The following is a 6,666-nucleotide window of genomic DNA, read 5'->3' on the forward strand; positions in this document are numbered from 1 at the left end:
GCAATTTTACATAAATGAAATCACATACTATATGCACTCTTCTGAAACATGCTTCTTTTCAGTCAATCATTTGTCCCTGAGATCTTTCCATATCCATCAATAAAGAACTACTTTCTTGTTTTACAGGCTGAAGTGTATTCTTTTTTTTTTTTAACCAAAAAAAGATACTTATTGAACAGTTACTCACCACTGGATTAGACTTAGACAGGCCTTATAGAGAGTTTCCACCTTCCTGATTTATTTTCAGCCCTTGAGATCATCATCATAGATCAAAGTCAAGGCCCCCAGGAAGGTGACATATTCCTGGAAGCTTACCACTTTGCCCTTGTTCCAGTCCAAGTCGTCCATCAGCTTTGCAATCTCAGCATCCTGCAGCTTCAGGCCAATGGTGAGCTCTTTCTGGATCAGCTCCGTCAGGTCCTTCTTGCCCAGGGTGTTCTTGTCACCATCCCTGCCCAAGTACTTGTAGAAGATGACCACAAGGAGGCCAACGGCCTGATCCAGGGGGCGCTCCTTAGTTGGGCACTAGGCTCAGAGCACATGGCAGGGGGAATGTGGAGGAACAACTGGGGTGGTGGCCAGTGCACCTTTCAGCCTACAGGCTGCAGTGTATTCTACTGAATCCATGTGTTACTTTGACACAACTTATCTAGGCTGGTTCTGAATTTCTACCATTATAAAAAGAGCCACATGAGGTATCCCATGGTTACATCTATTCTCACTTACTCATTTATTTCTTTTGGATAAATTACTATATGTAGGGTTTTAGGTCATTTTTATGCATATTGCCAAACTATCCTCTAGAAATATTGTACCAATTTATATTCCCACCAATAGGACATGAAAGTATGCATTTCCTGAAACCATATCCAATTCTGAATGTTAACTTTTTCAATATTTGTTGAGATCCGGGGCACCTGGGTGACTCAGTCATTAAGCGTCTGCCTTCGGCTCAGGTCATGATCCCAGGATCCTGGGATCGAGCCCCGCATCGGGCTCCCTTCTCCGCAGGAAGTCTGCTTCTCCCTCTCCCATTCCCCCTGCTTGTGTTCCCTCTCTTGCTGTATCTCTCTCTGTCAAATAAATAAATAAAATCTTTAAAAAAAAAATTTGTTGAGATCCAAAAAATGGTATTTAATTGCTATTTTACTTAGCTAGTATTTGATTCCTAATAAGATTAAACATCTCCTGGGGCACCTGGGTAGCTCAGATAGTTAAGCGTCTGCCTTCCGCTCAGGTCATGATCCCAGGGTCCTGGGATTGAGCCCCATGTCTGGCTCCTGGCTCCACGGGGATCCTGCTTCTCCCTCTCCCTCTGCCTCTCTCCCTGCTCATGCTCTCTCTCTGTATCTCTCTGTCTCAAATGAATAAATAATAATAAAAAAAAATCTTAAAAAAAAGAAAGAAAAAGAAATTTAAAAAAAAGATTAAACATCTCCTATGCTTATTGGTTATTTGGATTCCTTCTCTTTTTTTTTAATTCCTTCTTTTTATAAATTTCTTGCTTGTATTCTTTTGTCATCTTTCTTTTTGTTTCCCCCATATATGTACACATTTTTTTTTATTTTTAGCACTTTGTTATGCGTTGTGTTATGAAACATTTTCCTAATTTGTCTTCTCTCTCTCCCCCTTCCTTACAGTGTGAATTGTTAAGTTCATTTTTTGTTTGGTTATCTGCAACACAAAAGTTTAAAAAGTCAAAGTTATCAATCTTATCCTTTTTGGCTTCTGAATTTTTGTGACACAGTTTTAAAAAGTCTGCTGTATCTCAAAGGGAAATATATTTATCCATTTTTTTCCCTCTAGTACTTCTGAGTCATATCACACTTACATATGTGATCCATCTAGAAGGTATTTACCATGTAAGGAGTTAAAATTTTGATCTGTTTGGTTTTTTCTTTTTTTTTTCCTGGATGGATGACTAATCTATTGTCCCAAACCCTTACCGAATGACTTTTCTTTACCACTTATTTGAAATGTTACCTTTATCTATAAATTAATATATTTTCATCTGGCATAGTGATCAACATTGTATTTGGAGCCAAACAGATCTCAATAAAGTTTGATCATTTTCTTCATGTAGCACTTCTTGTTAAGGTTTTCTTATTAATTTAAATTTTTGTTGCTATTGAAATTGATGTGTTGTGTGCCACTCTATTTTATGACTAGGGATTTTTTTGTATATAAGCCAACTACTAATTTTGTACATATAGTTTAAAATAACCTCCAAAAGTGACAATTTTGCTGCTTCCATTCCAGTTCTTATTGGGTTCCTTGTTTTAATATACTAGTGGCACCTCTATTTTACTCCAGACATTAATGAGTTAAGGAAAAAAATCATCTAATTCTACTTTATTGAGTGATTTCATTGGAAATGGATATTAAATTTTGTTAAATGCATTTTTGGCCTCAGTCAAGATGATCATACAGTTTCTCCTCTTTGACTTATTAATATTGTGATTATATTAATAGTTTTTTAAAACTATAAACCTCATTTGCACTTTTGGAATAAATCCCACTTGGTCATAGAATATCAGTCTTTTAATATACTTCTTCATTCTGTTCAAGATATGCAAGATTATTTTCACATTTATAATTTGACTGTCAATAGTGTATCCTAACAGTCCCACCATTTTTTTTGTTCTACTTCAGGTACTAACTTCAAAGTCAATTAATGCAAAATACATTGCTTGGGGCGCCTGGCTAGCTCAGTTGGAAGAGCACCAACTCTTGATTTCTGGGTCATGAGTTTGAGCCCCACATTGGGTGTAGGATTAAGAGATAAAATAAATAAACTTAAAATAGGGTGCCTGGGTGGCTCAGTTGGTTAAGCGACTGCCTTCGGCTCAGGTCATGATCCTGGAGTCCCGGGATCGAGTCCCACGTCGGGCTCCCTGCTCAGCAGGGAGTCTGCTTCTCTCTCTGACGCTCCCCCCTCTCATGCTCTCTATCTCATTCTCTCTCTCAAATAAATAAATAAAATCTTTAAAAAAATAAACTTAAAATAAAATAAAATACTATGCTTTATAAAATGGAACTACTAAACAAAGTCAGAAATGAAAGAGGAGAAATAACCGACACCACAGAAATACAAAGGATTATAAGAGAATATTCTGAAAAATTATATAGAAGAAACAGATAAGTTCCTAGAAACATATATCCTCCCAAAGCAGAATCAGGAAGAAATAGAAAATTTGGACAGACTGATTATCAGCAATAAAATTGAATCAGTAATCAAAAAACTCCCAGTGAACAAAAGCCCAGGACTGGATGGCTCCACAAGTGAATTCTACCAAACATTTAAAGAAGAGTTAATACCTACTCAAGCTATTCCAAAAACAAAGAAGAGAAAGGAAAGCTTCCAAATTCATTCTATGGGGCCAGCATTACCCTGATACCAAAACCAGATGAAGACACCACAAAAAAAGAGAACTACAGGCCAATATCTCTGATGTATGTGATGCAAAAATCCTCAACAAAATATTAGCAAACAGAAACCAACAATACATTCAAAAAAATCATTCACCACAATCAAGTAGGATTTATTCCTGAGATGCAAGAGTAGTTCAATATATGTAGATCAATCAATGTGATATATCACATTAACAAGAGAAAGGATAAAAACCGTATAGTCATTTCAATAGATGCAGAAAAAGCATTTGACAAAGTATGACATCCATTCACGATAAAAATCCTGAACAAAGTAGGTTTAGAGGGAATATACCTCAGCATAACAAAGACCATATTTGAAAAACCCACAGCTAACATCACACTCTGTGTTGAAACACTGAGAGCTTTTCCCCTAAGGTCAGGAACAAGACAAGGGTGTCCACTCTCACCACTTTTATTCAACATAGTACTGGAAGTCCTAGCCACAGCAACCAAATAAGAAAAAGAAATAAAAAGCATCCAAATTGGTAAAGAAGAAGTAAAACTTTCACTATTTGCAGATAACATGATACTATATATAGAAAACCTTAAAGACTCCACCAAAAAAAAAAAACCTAATAGAACTAATAAATGAATTCAGTAAGGATACAGGATACAAAATCAATATACAGAAACCCACAGCATTTCTATATACAATTAATGAGGTAGGAGAATGAGAAACTGAGAAAAAAAAATCCCATTTACAATTGCACTAAAAACAATAAAATACCTCCAGGGGTGCCTGGGTGGCTCAGTTGGTTAAATGTCTGCCTTCAGCTCAGGTCATGATCATGGGTTCCTGGGATCAAACCCCATGTCCAGTTCCCTGCTCAGTGGGGAGCCTGCTTCTCCCTCTCCCTCTGCCTTTCCCTCCCTCCCTTTCCCTCTCTCTCTCTCTCCTTTCAAATAAATAAATAAAATCTTGAAAAAAAATTTCAAAAATATTTTTAAAAAAAGAATAAAATACCTCGGAACAAATTTAACCAAGAAGATGAAAGATCTATACTCTGAAAACTAAAACACTGATGAAAGAAGATGAAGATGAAACAAACAAATGGAAAGATATTCTATGTTCATGGATTAGGAGAACAAACATTGTTAAAATGTCCATACTACCCAAAGCAACCTACAGATTTAATACAATCCCTGTCAGAATACTAACAGCATTTTTCACAGAACTAGAACAAATAATCCTAAAATTGATATGGAACCACAAAAGACCCAGAATAGCCAAAGCAATCTTGAAAAAGAAGAACAAGACTAGAAATATCATAATTCCAGATTTCAAGATACACCACAAACCTGTGGTAATCAAAATAGTATGGTACTGGCACATAAGAAGACACATAGATCAATAGAACAGATAGAGAGAAATAAACCCATGATTGTATGGTCAATTAATCTTTGACGAAGCAAGAATATGCACTGGGAAAAAGACAGTCTCTTCAATAAACAGTGTTGGGAAAACTGTATAGCAACATATAAAAGAATGAACCTAGACCACTTCTTTACACCATAGACAAAAATAAACTCAAAATGGAAAAAAGATCTAAATGTGAGACCTGATACCATAAAAATCCTAGAAAAGAGCACAAGCACTGATTTTTTTGACATTGGCAATAGCAACATTTTTCTAGATACGTCTCTAAGGCAAGGGAAACAAAAGCAAAAATAAATTATTGGGACTACATCAAAATAAAAAGTTTCTCCACAGCAAAGGAAATAATCAACAAAACAAAAGACAACCTACTGAATGGGAGAAGATATTTGCAAATGATATTCGATAAGGGGTTAGTATCCAAAATATATAAAGGACTTACACAACTTGACACCAAAACACCCCAGAAAATCCGATGAACAGACATTTCTCCAAAGAAGACATTCAGCTGCCCACAGACACATGAAAAGATGTTACACATCACTCATTATCAGGGAAATGCAAATCAAAATCACATTGAGGTATCACCTCACACCTGTCAGAGTGGCTAAAATCAAATCAACAACACAAGCAACAACAGGTATTGGTGAGGATGTGGGGAAAAAAGGAACCCTCTTGCATTGTTGGTGGAAATGCAAACTGGTCCAGCTACTGTGAAAACAGTATGGAGTTTCCTTAACAAATTAAAAATAGAATTACCATATGGTGCAGTAATTCTGCTACTGAGTATTTACTCAAAGAATAGGAAAACAGTCATTTGAAAAGATATATGCGCCCCTATGTTTATAGCAGCATTATTTACAATAGCCAAGATATGGAAGCAGCCCAAATGTCCATTGATAGATGAATGGATAGAGAAGAGATGATATATATATATTACCCTCTAGATCCACCCATGTTGTTGCAGGATGGCAAGATTTCATTCTTTTGAAAGAATGAAAGTACTCAGCCATAAAAAAAAGAATGAAGGGCACCTGGGTGGCTCAGTCGTTAAGCGTCTGCCTTCGGCTCAGGTCATGATCCCAGGGTCCTGGGATCAAGCCCCGCATGGGGCTCCCTGCTCCGCGGGAAGCCTGCTTCTCCCTCTCCCACTCCCCCAGCTTGTGTTCCGTCTCTCGCTGTGTCTCTCTCTGTCAAAATAAATAAATAAAATCTTTAAAAAAAATGAAATCTTGCCATTTGCAACATAGATGGATCTAAAGAGTATAATCCTAAGTGAAATAAGTCAGAGAAAGACAAATACCATATGATTTTATTCCTATGAGAAATTTAAGAAACAAAACAAACGAACAAATGAACAAAGAAAAAAGAGACAAAAAAACAAACTCTTAAATGTAGAGAACATATGGCCCACAAAAATGTGTACACAAATGTCCATAACATTATTCATAATAGCCAAAAACTGGAAACAACCCAAATGTCCACCACTTGACAACTGGATAAACAAAATGTTGTATAGCCATACAGTGGAATATTATTCAGCAATGAAAAGGAATGAAGTACTGATACATGCTACAACATAGATGAAAGTCTTAAAAACACTTTGCTAAGTGAAATAAGCCAGTCACAAAAGGCCACATAATGTATATTTTCATTTATAGGAAATGTCCGTAATAGGCAAGTCCAAAGGTACAGAAAGTGGGTTAGTTGTCACCAGGGGCTGGGAGTGGTGGGAAATGTGGAGTGACTACTAATGTGTACAAGGTTTCTTTTTAGGGTGGTGAAAATGTTCTAAAATTAGGTGGTGGAGATAGTTAAACAATTCTGTGAATATACTATATATCACTCAATTATATACT

At 36.3% G+C, this 6,666-nt stretch overlaps 1 pseudogene; it reads right to left on the reverse strand.

Annotated features, from left to right (window-relative positions):
* Positions 1–233: 233 nt before the first annotated feature.
* LOC102730074 (protein S100-A6 pseudogene) lies at positions 234–5,294 on the reverse strand (annotated as a pseudogene).
* Positions 5,295–6,666: the final 1,372 nt, after the last annotated feature.

Source organism: Leptonychotes weddellii, chromosome 2, assembly GCF_054177405.1.
Source record: "Leptonychotes weddellii isolate Sample4059 chromosome 2, ASM5417740v2, whole genome shotgun sequence".
In the NCBI taxonomy this organism is placed as follows: Eukaryota; Metazoa; Chordata; class Mammalia; order Carnivora; family Phocidae; genus Leptonychotes; species Leptonychotes weddellii.